This window comes from Ostrea edulis, chromosome 6, assembly GCF_947568905.1.
Source record: "Ostrea edulis chromosome 6, xbOstEdul1.1, whole genome shotgun sequence".
In the NCBI taxonomy this organism is placed as follows: domain Eukaryota; kingdom Metazoa; phylum Mollusca; class Bivalvia; order Ostreida; family Ostreidae; genus Ostrea; species Ostrea edulis.
The window spans coordinates 51473286-51490920 of NC_079169.1; the positions used below are offsets into that span (position 1 = coordinate 51473286).

Genomic DNA, 17635 nt, shown 5'->3' on the forward strand with positions numbered 1-17635 from the left:
ATTTGCATGTATTCAATAGCAACTAAGGTCTAAATCTGTTTAAATTAAACTTAATAATCTGAACTAGTATACCCTGTATCATTTACTGTACATCTCATTGATCTCATTGACTCCCACTGTTGTCACAACTAGCAAGGAAATATCTAATTGTTCCTGCCACATCAGCACCAGTTGAGAGACTGTTTAGTGTTGCTGGGAAAGTGTTTCGCCCTGATAGATGTAGATTAACGGATGCACAGTTTGAGAGACTTATGTTCATAAAGTGCAACAAACATTTCTTATAAACATTTTAAGTGTCACTGAATGGTTTAGCAGTTATCATGTTACCAATACTTATGAAAGACTGTACATAAATATATAAAGTGTATTATACAATGTATCTTATTAATAAAACCAGTAAATATTTGTTGTTTTTCTTGTTCAAAAGCATGTAATCATGATTACTTTTCACAGTAATCGTAATTGTAATCAATTACTTTCAAAATATGTGTAATCGTAATCATAGATTTTCAAAGTAATCGTAATTGTAATCAATTACATTTACAATGTAATCGCCCCATCTCTGCTTTACTTACAAGGGTTGCATGGAATGATATCGACCTTTAAACCTTTTCTCAACATCCGGCAGTATTACTCACATTCAGAAAATGAAGATTATTTTAGACCACCCGACAACGTTCAAGTCTGTATTCAAAATAGCATAGACTATTGACAGAATAGAGACTTTATACTCTGGTTTGAAAGAATTATTCAGCAAAGTATCAGTATCAAGTTGTCACATTCGAAATACCCATAAAAGTATGCATAAAAACAAAAAAGAGGTGCTTACCAGTGTCTATTAGCCATATTTGTTACAACCACATATGCTCAAAACGGGAGTATGTTATCTATGGAATATTGATTTTTTTTCTCGAAAAGATATGAGATATGTTAATTCAGCCAATCGCACTATTTTTCGTCAAAACTAAATGAATAAAGAAATGCAATACAGAGTGAATTTTCAACGATTGTTTATACACATAATTCAATACAGCCATAAATTTTCAATATACTGTTTCGCTGACAACGAACAAGGAATAAATTCAATGACATTTTTGTAAATTCATCAATCACGTTATCGGACCGAGACAATTTAAACACCCCGTTTTGTATTCACAGAACACTTTTATAAACAGAGATCAAGTCGACGGTAAAACAAAAAACCACTACAGAGATTTAGCTGTCTTTCGTCAGAGCGTCATTGTGCCAGGACAAATTGGTTTATTATTTAAAAACATTAAGTCATAATAACCAAGAACGGTCTAACAATCTGTATGAAACACGTCAGACAGCATTTGACGCAATGATGGCTTGTATTGACGAACTAGATTGTTATAAAGACCATAGAAAATACAAAATTTTCCTTTAAATTTTAAAATGGAACTCAAACAACTTAGGACTGTGCATTGAAATTTTGAATTACTTGCCAAAATATTGAACTTTCGTATTAAATTGCCGGTAAAGGACAAGGGACGTTATTGGCTATATACCGCCGAGAATTTCTTTATTTTTTCAACTTTCATACCATGCTTAATTACTTGTTTTATTTACTCATCTAGGACGTAATCATTATCCCACTTACATGAAAATGACGTAATATATTATTATGACGTCATGATTGTGCGCTAAAGTTGGGTCGTTTAGCGGAATCTGTTGATTTTTGATAAGATATGAATAAACTTTATTAAAAACAAACACTTTTGCATAAAACAACCAGATTTATATTTTGCATGTTTGATTATCCATTAATAATCTTCTTTCATTATCAATATGGTGTCGGTTGTTGGCTGCAAACAATATGAATTTTGAAAAAGACTGAATGCGGAAATCGGCAGTTTTCCAGTATGAAACTGTGTTATATAGTATTTTCCTTGGAAAGGAAATATTGCGGTGATGCAAAGTGCGACATTGTAGAGAAAATCCACGGAGATACACTGTGGCGTCCGTGTTCCACGGTGTGTGTTATTTGCGATTACACACAGCTGCTAAGAGCTTTGTTCTGAAAATGTGCCGCAGGACAAATAATCACGATAAGGGTGGAATTTTAAGAAAAGAAAAAAATGTTAATACCCCCCCCCCCCGATACTTATTTTGTTTTCCAGCATTTTGAGCCAATTCCAACGATACCAAACACTATATATTATGTTTTTAAGAAAACCTGGTTTTGAAATTTTTTGTTTTAGTCTTCTTTCTTCCTTAAAATATTCTTAAATTCTATGTTTAAATAATGCGTACTTGCAGGCAATTCTTGTTTGAATGAGAATTAGTATATTCAGTAAATCAAAAACATACATGTACAACATGTGATAGGGATAGTTAATAATTACCAATGTGCTCTCTCTCTCTCTCTCCTCTCTCTCCTCTCTCTCTCTCTGACAAATGCGCTGTTTAACATAATTACTTCCATTATATTGTGTTAATATGCATCTTGACAAATATAACTTGATCCAATATAGAAATTGGAGCATTGTCGATGATTAGAAAATTGGAATTAATTTATTACATAATTAATAGAAGCAAAAATACAAACCATCGAATGATTTATTTTTAAAATCCCGAGTTAATTACATTTGACCGAGACTTATGTTCAATGTACGTTGATAGAGGTTTTCATAAAAAATGTTCATCGGGAGTGTCTGGATAATGCAATGATTTTTGTATAAGTATATACCATGCAAATTCCCAGGGTCTTTGTCACAGTATAACTATATTATGGTTAGCTAGTTTGGGTTTTGACTTCTTATGAAAAGTGTGAAATTTATTGGGTCGGCGCGATATCATGTCTAGTGTAAGATCACGGGTATCTTGCGCGCCGACCCAATATATTTCACACACTTTCCACAAGAAGCTAAGCACTTCTGTTGATTTCAAATACACGGATTAGGTGACCCCCATTGTTCTACTGATGCGAAAACCCCTTCGAATTTGCATGGAATGTACAAGTTATACACAGGTCATTGTTATAGTCATACATCACAATACCGCTAACCCGACAAACATTTTTTAAAATTTAAAAAATTTAAAAAATTTGAAAAATGACAAAGTGTAACCAAACTGCAGATTGAACTTTATAGAGCCCCGTGCTAAGATTACTTATATTTTTCAATGTATCAAAAGGGGTATGTTGTCGGTTAAGTTGTGTAAAGTTCTTGACAAGTAATAAAAAACAACAAAACTGGTGCTTAAATGTCCGATTACGAAAACCTTAAATTGGGAACATGTGTGTGTGGGGGGGAGTGGAGTAGTCTGAAACTGTCTCAATTCCCCCTTCCGACTTCAATTTCTTAAATCGTGCTGTGGGTAGGTCGCTACAAGCTACAAGGCTAAATCCTTAACTTTTAAGCTTTTAAATTACGACCTTTTCAAGAATCTGTATTGAGTTTAGAAGTTATAGGAACCACTGGCCTGACATCAAACAAAACATGTTCTTTGTCGTAGTCAGTACTTTTTAATACCTCATATGACGATACCCAGACAAATGGAACTTCACCACAGGGTAACTGTAATATTGCTACATCTTTGGAAAGCATGGATTCAGTGGTGTACCAGTATGAATAACTAGTACACACGTACTAAACAATAACCGTCAATCATGTTTTGCTCTTTTATTGGTTTTAGGACGTAATTCTGTCAAAAAGGAAAATGATGACATTGTCATGGTTTTGAAATGTCGTCGCAAACAATTACTCTTATAAAATGATATCATAGTTGATGAATGGTAAAGATAACAGTAATGAATCTCACAAAAATAATGTACAAAAGCATCATATTTTATTTACCTGGCTGAACTGCATTCCAAATGTAACAAAACGGAAAACGTAGATAAATAAAGGAAAAACTGCTCTATTGCTGCAACTATTTGGAGCGTTTTCAGTTTCGCCGGCATTTGTTGTTACAATTCTGAGATTATATAATATTAAGCAGTTTTAAGATACCTCCTGTATTGAAGCGCTTGTCTCAGAAAAAGCTATGCAAAACCTTTTCTTTTCTCTTGTTCAGAAGCATGTATCGGGTTTATCTGAACTAATGTCGTGAGGTAGTTGTAAGCAGTCTATGCAGAATGAAAGACCCAGATATAGCATTCAGAAAGACCTTTATTGAAAAATTAAGAAGTATATTTGTAGGTAGCATAAACGCCTAATGTGTCCCACTTGTCTGAATCTCGTTGCTGTCATAAAGGAAAACCCATCATGTGACCTGGGTCGGTAAACGTTCAAGTAAAAATAATCAGGTAAAACATATTGCAGCTTGTCTGTAAATATGTGTCTTTATCTAATCATTATTTACGATAGTATTCGAATCAACGTATGATTTACTATATATATATATATATATATATATATATATAATAGTAAGCCCATCTCTGTTATGTTTCAACCCGGAAACTTTGTTCCGGAATTATAACTCATCACGGGTGCATTCAGCAATTACGCACCCCAACTTCCTTCTTTTCCATTCAGCATCCAACCAAGAAGGTCGGTCAAATTTTGGGGAAGAAAAACATTTTAAATATCTTTTACTTAATAAGGAATAAGTTGTTTCCAATTTCAAAATCAGTAAGATTAATCACGTTAGATGATAATTTTACAATGTAATCACTACGATCGCTTTTACAATTTGAGGATTTTAGCAGATTTTAATGTTAGCACACGTGGAAGGTTTATACTGGTGGCTTGTAACTGCGTCAATTATACTTGATTTCTCATACGTGTTATTAGAAATTACATAGATTCTTTTTATTTCAAATTGATGTAAGCATGTCGCCGGTACGACAAAAACAAGGTAGCAGAAAACCAACAAGGGGGAGAGAGGGGTGCCCAATAGTAGGTACAGAGCCGCCGGTCCCGCAGGGTGGAATAACCAGCGACGAAATACCGTCCAGTAATGCCGTCCAGCCCTTTCAGACAGGTACAAATAGACTGCTGTCACAGGATTGGGGTTTTACTCCCATGCCAGTAAATTCAGTGCAATTTTCATTGGGGCATAACGTTAAAGAAATGATCAGGTTGAAAATTGTAGAGGGAAAATATGTAGACCTGGCTCTCTTGTTAAAAAATTCATATATTGAAGACTCGGCTAGCGAGAGAATTTTCTGATTAGAAATGATGGTCAGATGCAGATTAAGTTAAAGAATACAGTGTACTCTTAAAATTGCATCTATTGAAAAATAAATGCCACATGTTTAACTTTCAGGGGTTTTGTGGTAGAAAACATTGCACGTATGCTCACCTTTGTATTAAATGTAGCCAAGAGCATGAAATGACAAATTTCCCCCTTGCTGTTAATGTTAACAAACAAGCTCCTTCTTTCAGTCCCAAACAACCTTTACGATAGGGGCCCCAATAAGGGAGTCGACCAGCACACCACATCCCGCAAAAGTACCCTCAATTTGCCGCACCCAGGCCTCTGGGAGCTCGGTTCAACTCCTATTAGGGTCTCTAATTTAGCACAGTATCTGCACCAATATCCAATCAGGCATTTGGCAAAGGAAATATTACATGGGTTTACTTATGGCTTTAAGTTGAATTATACAGGTCCTCGAACTTTCACGTTTTCCGACAATTTGAGGTCAGCTAGTCAATTTAAAAATCAGTTACAGGAAACAATCCTTAAAGAAGTTAAAGAGCGAAGGATAATGGGCCCCTTTTTACAACCTCCTACGTCTAATATGCATAGGATTGTTCCAAAGTCAAGTGGTGGTTGGAGGATGATTACACATCTGTCGTACCCTCCATCCATTGGCATCAATTCATTTATTGACCCGGAATTATGTACTATGAGATACACAGCTTTTGATACAGTTGTTGACATGATCACTCGGATAGGTCCTGGTGCAGAGTTGGGTAAGGTGGATATTGAAAGTGGATTTAGGTTACTTCCAGTATACCCTGGTGATTTTGAGCCGTTAGGATTTAGATTTAGGGATCATTACTATATTGACAGGTGCTTGCCCATGGGATGATCAATTTCCTGTGCAATTTTTGAAAAGTTTTCAACATTTATTCAGTGGGCAGTTATAAACAAATCGGGTTTAAGGACAGTCGAGCACTATTTGGATGATTTTATCTTTGTGGGTAGGAGTGAATCGGGGGACTGTTTGCAGTTAATGACAATTTTCCAGGAGTTGTGCAGTGAATTAGGAGTTCCATTATCAGGGGAAAAGACACAGGGTCCAGTTACTTGCTTAGTGTTTCTGGGACTTGAAATAGATACAGTGCTTAGAAATGTTAAGATCCCCAGGGAAAAAATACAGGGGCTGAAAGGGCTGCTCAGTATTCTGATCAATAAAACTAAGGTTAAGTTAAAGGAACTGGAATCATTGGTGGGAAAATTGAATTTCTTTTCCAAGGCTATCAGAGGTAGTAGAGCATTTAACAGGAGATTTTATGATTCAATGATGGGATTATCTCGCCCAAATAGTCATATTGGACTCACTAGAGCATTGAAAGAAGACATGTTATTATGGCTCCATTTTTTAGACAATTTTAATGGTGTAGCTTACTTTCCTCATTCAGAATGGATTAATTCTAGAGCGATCCAGCTATACACGGACAGTGCTGGGGCTGTCGGATTTGGTCGTGGGTGTTATTTTAAAGGAAACTGGACTTACTATGAGTGGCCTTTAGAATGGAAAAATTTGGATGTCTTGTGGGACATAACATTTCTTGAATTGGCCCCCATACTGTTGGCAGTGATGATTTGGAGGAGGATCTAAGTTGTCATATTAAGGTTCAATTTCACACAGATAACAGTGCATTGGTTAGCATTTTGAACACTCAATCGTCAAGGTATCCACGGATTATGTATGTGATTAGGAAGCTAGTATTGTTGTTTATGCACTTTAACATCACATTTAAGGCCAAACACATTACTGGTATTGATAATGGTATAGCTGATTCCATTTCTCGTAAGCAGTGGGGAAGATTACGCCAACTTGCTCCAACAGCAAACCAGATCCCAGATCCAATACCACCAGCATTTCACGATCTGTTGTCCAGTGAAGTTTCTCGACTACTGCAGACGGCAGCAAATTCCTCCAATACACCAGCAACATTCAAAACGGGGCTTTTAGCTTTCGATAGGTTTAGGAGCGTGACTACCGCAGATATGATATGGCAACCCCCAGTAGAGCAAATAGTCAATATCATTGCATACTTATCACTTAAGGGCTATGCAGCGTCTACTGCTAGAGCTTATGTAGTGGTCATCGGGTATGAGTGCAAAATTCAGGGATTAGAAGACTCTACAAATAGGTTTGTTATTGCTAAGGTGTTGGATGGTTTCAGGCGTCTGAAGTCCAGGGCGGATACTAGGTTGCTGATAACGGAAAAAATTCTGACAAACTTGATGGGAGCGTTAAACACTGTGTGTTCGAGTCTTTATGAAGCCAAGTTATATAAAGCAGCATATACATTAGCCTTTTTTGCCTCCTTGCGAGTTGGAGAATTCGCCTTATCCAAGGGCAACAACCTTCATTCAATTTTGGGAGTTAGTGATGTTAGCATACAGAATCATCAATTAGTAGTGTGTCTTAGGTGTTCTAAAACTGATCAACTGGGGAAGGGGGTCACAATTATGTTGAATAGGCAGGGCTCAAGTATTTGCCCAGTTCAAGCTATGGCCAATTTTTTGCAAATAAGACCTCAATTTACAGGACCTTTGTTTTGTCATTTTGGAGGGAAGCCACTTACCCTATATCAATTTTCGGCAGTTTTAGTTAGAATTATTATGGCTATTGGCTTGGATAAGAAATATTACAAGTTTCATTCTTTTAGGATAGGGGCTGCAACACTTGCAGCAGACAAGGAGTTTTCAGATGAAGAGATTAAAATGGCTGGCAGATTGAAGTCCACTGCTTTTCAAGCTTATATTAGATCACCACTTACTTTAACATCTCCTATATCTTAAGTTTTCCCGATTTTTGGTATGCATTACAGGCTGTGTAAAAACAGACAGAATAACAGTTTAGATAGTCGGTTCATCAATCATAAAATAGGCATCAATAGCGGCAAGAAATGGACCGGGGAGATGGAGCTTAGGCCTGAACCAAAGAGGAGTAGATATATGGTGGCAGGGGTAGGGCGGTCTAAAATTCATACACCTGGTCAAAAGTCTGATACTTGTCCACTTTAGAGGACCCCCCTAAATATTTGCTTATCCATTGTGGGGTCAATGAATTAGGCCAAACTAAACTCCAGAACTTATTGCATAGAATTAAAGCTGACATTAAATTGCTTTCAGGTATACAATGTATTCTTTCACACCACACTTACATGGTCCTTCCTTCTCCCACGTATTTCTTGGAGACACTCTCAAAATGTAAGGGCTATAGAGCAGGCTAGGAATAGGTTGAATAGGTGGGCAGCCAATCAGGTGTTGCTTGTGGGGGGAAATTCTCACCCACCTCCAATTCATAGGGAAACCAGCACAACTCTATCACTCAGACGGGACTCATTTATCGGACTATTTTTCTTAGCAATATCCAAGGGGCCCTAGAATTTATCGCAAATGGGGGAGAAAGCAAAGAGTTTCCTTGTAAATAAAGTAAGGTAGGCATTTAGACTGCGGGGGGGGGGGGGTATTTTAGGCAATGGCACAGTGGTCGGTTTTATTTAAGGTCACCATTTGGCGGTGGGCTCCCTGATTAATTTTCTGCAAGTGCACAAATGTAATCAGGTTGCCCATATGGCCAAATCGTCACCTTCAAGTTGGTTGTGAAAATATACGTTGACTGTTGATAATGGTTGAATGTTGATTTGACAGTTTAATTTCATTTTATGTAAATAATTAAGGAGTTGAATACTTGTGTGTTGTATGTGTCGGTAGCATGATTGAGATCAACCCAGCATGTTACTTGCCCTTTCGGACGACGCTTAATATGTTGTTGGGGGTGAGCCCTGTTGTTTGGCGACTCCACAGTTTTTGTTTCTGACCACTGTGGCCAATATATTCCATACAATAAACCCATACATTTCATCGTGTTTTTATTCTGAAAAAGACAATGGTGGTGAGACTGATACGTCTTTGATAAATAGAGAGAAACAAGAAATCACTGAGAATCAACAGACGGTGAATGTAGTTATAGGAAACAAACAGAAATGAGGAAATCAAACAGGCGAATCGGCAACCAAATGCTGAAAATGAGAAGCGAAGAATTAAATCAGGGTGCAACCCATTTTATTTCGGTTCCCCTCGGAACAAAATATGAATGAAAATATTAATTCGGGAATATTTGAATGATCATTATTTTCTTGCCCCCCCCCCCCCCCCCCCCCCCCCCCCCCCCCCCCCCCCGGATTGGGTGTAAAAAGTTCACATTTTGTTGCTGTGGAAGATGATAGAGAGTTCACTTTTTTTTTTTTTTTTTGAATTTTATAAATGAAATGTATCCGAAGATGGACCATTTGTATGTCGTTTTAACATTCAAAACTTTTGGCATTCACAAAAGGCGTTTGTTTTTTTTTATTTGTGCAGTGCCTTCATATATCATTCAGTCATACAATATTACTTTAGACTGTATATATGTTTTAAAAACCAAGAACATGATTAAATACAAATTATCTAAATTATCGACATTGGAAAACAAGTGCATATATTAATTCATCTCTCATTATCATAAGTTAACAAATAGCGATCACGTTTTGACAAGAAAGGGAACAGAGCAAAAACGAATATTGAAGAACAGAAAAGAGGTTTAACTGGAATGATTTCTCATGTACATCGTAAGTGAATCATACGAGTTAAACAGTAGCACACAACGCTATACCATACGAGTTAAACAGTAGCACACAACGCTATACCATACGAGTTAAACAGTAGCACACAACGCTATACCATACGAGTTAAACAGTAGCACACAACGCTATACCATACGAGTTAAACAGTAGCACACAACGTTATGCCATACGAGTTAAACAGTAGCACACAACGTTATGCCATACGAGTTAAACAGTAGCACACAACTCTATACCTTACGAGTTAAACAGTAGCACACAACGCTATACCATACGAGTTAAACAGTAGCACACAACTCTATACCTTACGAGTTAAACAGTAGCACATAACTTATATGACCACACAGTTCACTGATATGACCATACAGACTGAACTTTAGTCCCCCTTATATGGACATACTTTCTTGACAATTTATGCGGAACTGGCATGCCACTATACAACTTGGCCCGGTTTTTCGAAAGCTGATTAACTTTAACACAGTGGTTAAGTTTAACGCAGTGTTAAATCCTAACAAAGTGATCAGCTAACACAATGGTTAAATTCTGTTTTTCAAAAGCAATTTAACACAGTCACTGTGGTTAGTTAACACTGTGTTTACCGAGTTAACTATTTGCTAATCACTTGATTACCCATAATGCACATGTACTTCCTATGTAAACAATAAGAATTCAGGGGTATATAAAAGTCTTGTTTGTGGGAGATAGTTGAAATGTTCATGTATTGGTTCAAGGCCGTCGTCGGCGGTCCGGCCATGGCCGGACCAATATTTCGGCCGATAATGCCCAACCCAACTTTTTCCGATTTTTGTATTTTTATGGTTTTTCCATAAATAAATCCGAAAAATTGCAGGTTTTATTGCTTACTTCCTTTAACAGGCCTATTACGCAGATTGCGATGCTTAATCCCAGTACATGTAAACACGCGCCACTAATTGGCAAGTTGACACTGCTAGCCCCTAACACAGCGTGTGGCAGTAGATATCGGCCCCTGCGTCGCCAAAAAATCTCATAAAAAGCGCACGAATTTTAGTGTCAGATATACCGGAAAACGCTTCTAAGGGCATCCTAGAATAAAAAATTTTCCGGGGGAGCATGCCCCCGGACCCCCCTAGAAATGATCAATCATAAAAATGGCCGGACCAATCACAAAATCGTGACGACGGGCCTGTGGTTAGTTTCGAAATACATGACAGTGACTGTGGGTTGTGCACTTACACTTGTATAAATGCATTCATCAGTCTATTCAATTTGAGTAATCATAGAGGTATTAGAGCTTTGTCTAGAGCACTATTTAAGGTAGCTGCAATAATGTAGCCCTATCCAATTTATTTTTATTCTGACGTTTTCGGGAGAGGGCTACAATTCCATAGGATCTCCGTAATTGTGCAAAATAATTTTATGAATAACCGATAATAAACTCTGTGTATTAGTCCCAAATGTTGTTTACACCAAAAGGAGTACCAACTTTGTGCTCGGGCATGTCTAATAAAGGTGTTTTTCATTAAATATAATGTACAGCATGCAAAATTCTTCGTCTGCTCCGCCATGCTTGTTATCGCGAGATCTCGTAGGTGGATCTAATGAAAAACAAAAACATTGACAATCAGCGCGAAAATGTAGTTACTCGAGCCACTTCGACAAAGAAAGGAAAATCATATTGTTGCAGAAAGAATTTACACTCTGCTGTTCGGTTTTTAACTTGATATTAAATTCAAACCTTTTCAATACCGACGAAATAGCTTTCGCCTCCATACTTGTCCATTGATGTAAATACTACCTTATATGGCATATGCAAATGACTTGACAATCGGAAGTTGAAACTTCAGTACATCAAACATGGCGCACAAATATGAATGGATAAATTGGAATTTATCGAAATTGTTGAAAACGGTAGAATAGAGCCTCACAAATCTTAAGTTGCAGGTTGTAAATTTATATATTGACTAAGAAACATAGAATATCATTTTATTTACGTAAAGAAAGTCAGGAAATGTTTAGAATGAGCGCAAATGTTGCGGGAGTGAATCACTCCCGCATTTGCACCATTACAGAGATCCTAAGGAGTTGTAGCCCTCTCCCTAAAAAAAAAAAAAAAAAAAAAAAAAATCAGAGAGGGTTACATTATTGCAGCTATATTTAAGGATATACACTAGGCCTAAGCCTAGTTGAGAAAAACGGAGATTATGTTATAGTTAGCAGGCTCATTGCATAGTTTATAAATCAAAGTGGGGGTTTATAGGGAGTCGGACAACAAGTGGACTTCACAATTGTCTGAAAATATTTGAATAGACAAAAACAAAATAATATATACACACACCCCTAAAATGAGTTGTTCTAACCGGGCCGAACCTCAAATCCTCAGTTTCGTGATGGGAGGGGGGGGGTCATCCTTTATCAATACAATATACGGGTTCAGTTCATCAGTTCAAGATTACATTTCAACTACCAATCACTGGTGCTATGATATGAAAAAATGGAAAAGGGGGGTGTCAGACTTTGCATGTAAAAATAACAGTAAACGTATGTTGTCGGGAAAAAAAGGGGGGGGGGGTGCTACATGTCTTGAACATTGATATAGGAAATAAAACAAATGATTTTCTATATTGTTTAATTCATAATAGGACAACATTTATGGGAGAGGTTTGACGACAATGTTTTCTATCAATATTTAAATTTCTAAAAATATCTCTTCTTTTTATACTCTTTAGTCTTTTCCCTCCAAAACAGTTAAAAGTTAAAATTCGTGAAGAAAATAATAAATTAATTTACCTTATAATAGTCTGTTCACATATACACATCTATAACATTTTATATCTATGTTCTTTTTATGCATTTATTTATTTCATTTTTCTTTTTGTTTTAAATATAATACAATGTACTTGATCCACCACTCCATTTCTACTAAGGGAGATTAATCTGGGATATCAACAATGAAAAACACTTCTTCCTAAGTTTGTGTTAACAACTATTCTGTATTAGTCTGAATTGAACACTTCATATTAGATAACCTTCAAAATAGAAAATATGTAAGGTCCATGCATGTTAATCTTCATTTGAATCAGTTTTAAATGATACAAGGGTTTCAAAGAGTCAAGGCCAGTGCAGACGATAGTGTTTTTAAAGTTGGTGTTTCAATGGAGATTATCATCATGACCTAAAGGCCTGCATGCACTTTGACATTTGGAAGCCAGAATAATAGGCAAAATTACATCTTAAGCATGGGTCCTGTTGCAAAATTTCATATAAGTGAATATAATACGAGTTTTATTGAACCCCCCCCCCCCCCCCCGAAACCCCCATCCCATTGAAAGTTTATGCCGAAAGTATCTAAGTATTTTTAACCCCCCAAAAACAGTGACCTCGCACACATGTTATGATACACAATTTTTTTTGCGGGGGGGGGGGGGGGGCGAATATGCACATAAATTGTGACACTCACTGAATAAACAAATAAATATAAAAAAAAAAAAAATCACAAGACACATTCAAAATATGGCAAATCATTTTTGCTATTTATGATTTTTTTCGCTACTTTTCAAAACAAATCCCTTTTGTCGAAATCAAGCTCAAGCACTAAAATTGTTGCTGTTCAAGGAATTTTTCATTTAGTAAAACCACTACATTTTTTTTAAAGCGTTCAATTAAATTATCTAATGTTTATACAAGCATCTCATCAATGTTATAGAATTGATTGTAGATATATTACACATAATTCATTTCTTTCTTACAATGTATTTTATGTTGCTAAATGTTAATTAAAATAATTGCGATGTTAAAGAGTTGGTGTTGATCTGTTATATTTAATTTACCGTTGACATTGCATAAGATTTACTTCTTTTACTTACAAGGGTTGCATGCAGTTCCTGAATTATTTCTCACATTCAGAAAATGAATATTTTCTTGGACCACCCGCCCACACTCAAGTCTGTATTCAAACTAGCACAACATATAGACAGGATGGGGGTTTTACACTGGTTTGAGGACATTATTCACCTAAGTATCAGTATCAAGATGACGCATTCTAAATATTTACAAATTGTTCTTTAAACAAAGAAATGCGAACTTATCAGTGTGTCTAATGTCTATTAGTCTCATGGTGATCGCAGGAGGATGTCATCTATGAAAGGTTGGGTGTATCCGCTTTTATGAGATAATCAAATAATTCGGTTCATTTTGTCCACATGGCGTAGCTACGTTTAAGTCAAAACGCCCGGGCGTACATATCCAAAAAAAAAAACCTATTAAATGCTACAAGCATAGGTGAAAAATAAGTGTCTGCAGTATCTGCGGTACATTAGTCTCCCCCGGACCCCCTACCAGGGCCCTGCCCTGGACCCGCTGTGGGCCTTGAGCGGCCCCCAGACCCCTCGCCGTACAATAGGCGTACACATTAATTAACTCAGGCTACGCCACTGGCCCAAACCTTTTTTTTCCATCTACTATTCCGCATCACAATCAAATGGATGAAGAAATGCAAAGCATGATGAATTTTCAATGATTGTTTGAAGATATGTGTGAGGTACGTGTAATTCAGAAGACAGGTTAGTTTGTGTTCGATTAATTCCTGTGACGCATAAATCTTCTTGCGGAATTTTATGGCGAATTGATTGAGATCTAGAGTTATTTATAGAGGTCTGTCCTTGAGAATTATTTTCTTTGAGATTAAAAAATATGCAAAATAATGTATTTAAGTTTCAGACACAATTTAATATTAGTATTTTGTGTTTATAACAATAGCCCAGGTAATTAAGAAATTTATAAATTATGTTTGATTACTTGGAATATTAAAACCGGTTTGTCGGCTTATTTATAACTCACTCACTATATGTGCACGCTCTTCATTCTGACGCCGCCCTTCACACAGTTCACAGGGTGTTCGAATAGAGTTCGGGGTAACACATTTTAAATATTGGTAAGCAATTTATAAAATAATTTTGATATTTTATTTTGGATAAATATTATCAGTGTCAATACATGTAATTCTACTATAGTAACATTTAGTATTTTATTAATTTCATAAATATGCTAACGTTCATTTATAGCTATAACAATTCTAATGCGTTATAGCAGTAAATTATTTCTTTAGTAATTTCGACAATGAGTTTATACAATTTTCTTTATTATTCATAATAGTATACCTCTTTGTTCCGGTGAGACGGGTTTAATTGGGTGTGGCACTGCCATACAATTGGGATATGTTATTGATGTATTTGTGTTTATATTTTCCAAAATATTCATGACAATGTCTTTGTTGACTGAGTATTTGATGTGTTGTATATTTTTGGAAAGGAACAGAGTATTTAGTGTATTTTATTTCTTTTCCTTGTAATAGCTCATTGCCAATTTGAATATATAATAAAAATAGTGACACTGAACCAAAATCTTTGTCATATTCCGTTTTTGCTGTCTAAGTTTATGCTAGATACATGTAAGTACAGTGCTTAAGTTGGAGCAAAACCTGGTCGTCCCCAGATGCATATAAGATACAAAGTTGGAACTAAAAGAAGTAAGGGTTGTCGATTGATTGTTTGTCTAAAGAATTTGTTCCCTGTCGGTCCGTTGGTTTTTTTTTTTAACCAAGTACTCGACTATCGCTCGACTAAAACCTCCGAGTATTCGACTAGGCTATCCGAGTAAAATTGACATCCCTGATAATTATATATAATCAATACCTTTTTTATCAAAATACTTTACAATACCTTATATGACGATACCCAGCCAATGACAGTTTCTCCAAAGGGTAACTTTGATTTTGGTACATTTTCGGAAATCATGGATTCAGTGATGTATCCGTATCAATAACTAACACACACGTACTAAACAACAAATATCACGCATTGTCATCGTTTTGAAATGCCATCGCATAGAATTATTCTTTATTAAATAATATCGTGGTCTGAACAGCATTCCAGTTATAACAGAAAGGAAAACGTAGATTAACACAGGAAAACTGTTCTATTGTTTCATGGAAAGCTTATCACATTTTTTCAGCGTTTATTTTTACTATCTTGAGTTTATATAGGAATAAGCCACTTTAAGATACTTCCTGATGCGGACTATTAAGAGAGGCATTTTAGTTGTGGAGATGCAATAACAGATACAATGATACTTGTATCATGGCCGTGGTGTTTTTCCTTTTATAAAAAGTGTACAATAACTGGAGATACACCAGTGGGCGGAACCATCATTTGCATATTTTTAAAAACTGTTCTGTGTAAATAAATTATTGAACACCACCTGACAATTTCAACGCGTGGTGAAGTTCAAATTAGAATTCACTACATCTAGGCTCGCGGCCGTGTCGATATCCATTTTATCATCTCCCAGTTTAATTTCACGAAATGTGTGATCCTCACATGCTTGTGAGAAAATCCTCATTGTCATCATTGAATAAAAACAGCTACTGTAAACCCAAATCGTGTAAATCGCCAATGCTCATAGTTGAGGTGGTCTGATCATACACATTCTGCACATCCGCCCTCACCAACTATCGGGCGATAAGTGCGCGATGAGCATGCATGGCGGGAAGAGGAAAATACCCATTCGATCACCTGGCAAAAACTTTACTTTTCATTGGAGTAATAAAAAAAATCATGCAATAACCACTAGTCACATGACAGATATTATATTTCTAATTGGTCATGATACAAGTAAGTTATTGAATATTTATTTCGGTGCATCTTGATTTATTTCGACGAAGGGCGGAGAATACGTCAAGCGTTCAAGTATCAGTAATAAGGACAGACGATGGAAACAAAGAATATGTTTAGAAATATACAAGTAAAAAATATACAAATGAAAAATTCCTTATGTTTTAATTATTATTTTAAAAATAATAGTCATAGTTTAGGCCCTAAGTCTCCTTGATACATACCCCCCCCCCACCCCACCCCCTTGTTGAAACACTGGATATGTAAACGCGTCATTTTGAGCAAAAATATTTGAAATTTTAATCATATCTTTATTAAGTACATTGATTTAAAACACTTTATTTTGCTACAAATATTCCCATCGTCCACTTTGAGATCGTCAGCTAAGACTGAGGAAATCGAGGGAGTCTACTATGTAACGTGGATGTTAAGCGAAATCAAAAGTATGTATTTTGAAAAGCAGCACTTGCTGTTAATATCTTTTTCTCAATTAGTTCAGTTATTTCTTATAATATAAAAAATAAGAAAGTTTTGTTGTTTGATAATCGCATGGTTTGAAAGGAGAAAATAAAAATAAAAACGTTGCCGGTAATTCGACGTCACAATGCACAGTGTACATAGATTGGTTATATATCCCGCGTTTTTAACATACACTTTCAGAGCATGAATGTACGAGTAATTTCAAACAGAGAGTAATAAAAACATCTCCAAAGCAACAGTACTATCATTTTATGTGGAATAATTTCAATAATAAACACCAAACATTTTCCTAGTTTTAATAAGAGTTATAATAAATACATGTACATGTAAGATGCATATTTACTGTAATTATCACCTGCAGCATTTATGCAAGGAGGGGTGGGTGGGTAACTATAGTGCTCATAGCGCCATAGTAAACCTGAAAACCATTATTGATACTTTCAGAAAACATTTCTACTAACATATGCTAAAACATACTTAAGAATAAAAAAAATTCAGTGGTCATTTATTTCTCAGGGGATGAAAATAAGTTTGCTTTGGTGAATAATTGCCTTCTAAAAATTGCGAAATTGCTCATAAGCAGCAGCGCTTCTACTTCATATGAAAACAGACGGACATCTTAATACATATTATATCTTAATAAAGGCTTTAACTGGGTTAGAATCCCGCTCGCGCCGGTAAGTGAGAAAGTTTCCCAGTTTACTTTCGGAAGGTCGGTGGTCTCTTCCCAGA

The 17635-nt window shown here is 36.0% G+C and overlaps 1 long non-coding RNA gene across 1 annotated transcript in view; it reads right to left on the minus strand.

Moving 5' to 3' along the window:
• The window catches only part of LOC125645411 (uncharacterized), a 26428-nt gene extending 10156 nt beyond the window's left edge, over positions 1-16272 (minus strand). Inside the window, exon 1 of the long non-coding RNA XR_008795861.1 lies at positions 15473-16272. This is a non-coding gene — a long non-coding RNA (uncharacterized LOC125645411). The remainder of the gene's footprint in view (positions 1-15472) is intronic.
• Positions 16273-17635: the final 1363 nt, after the last annotated feature.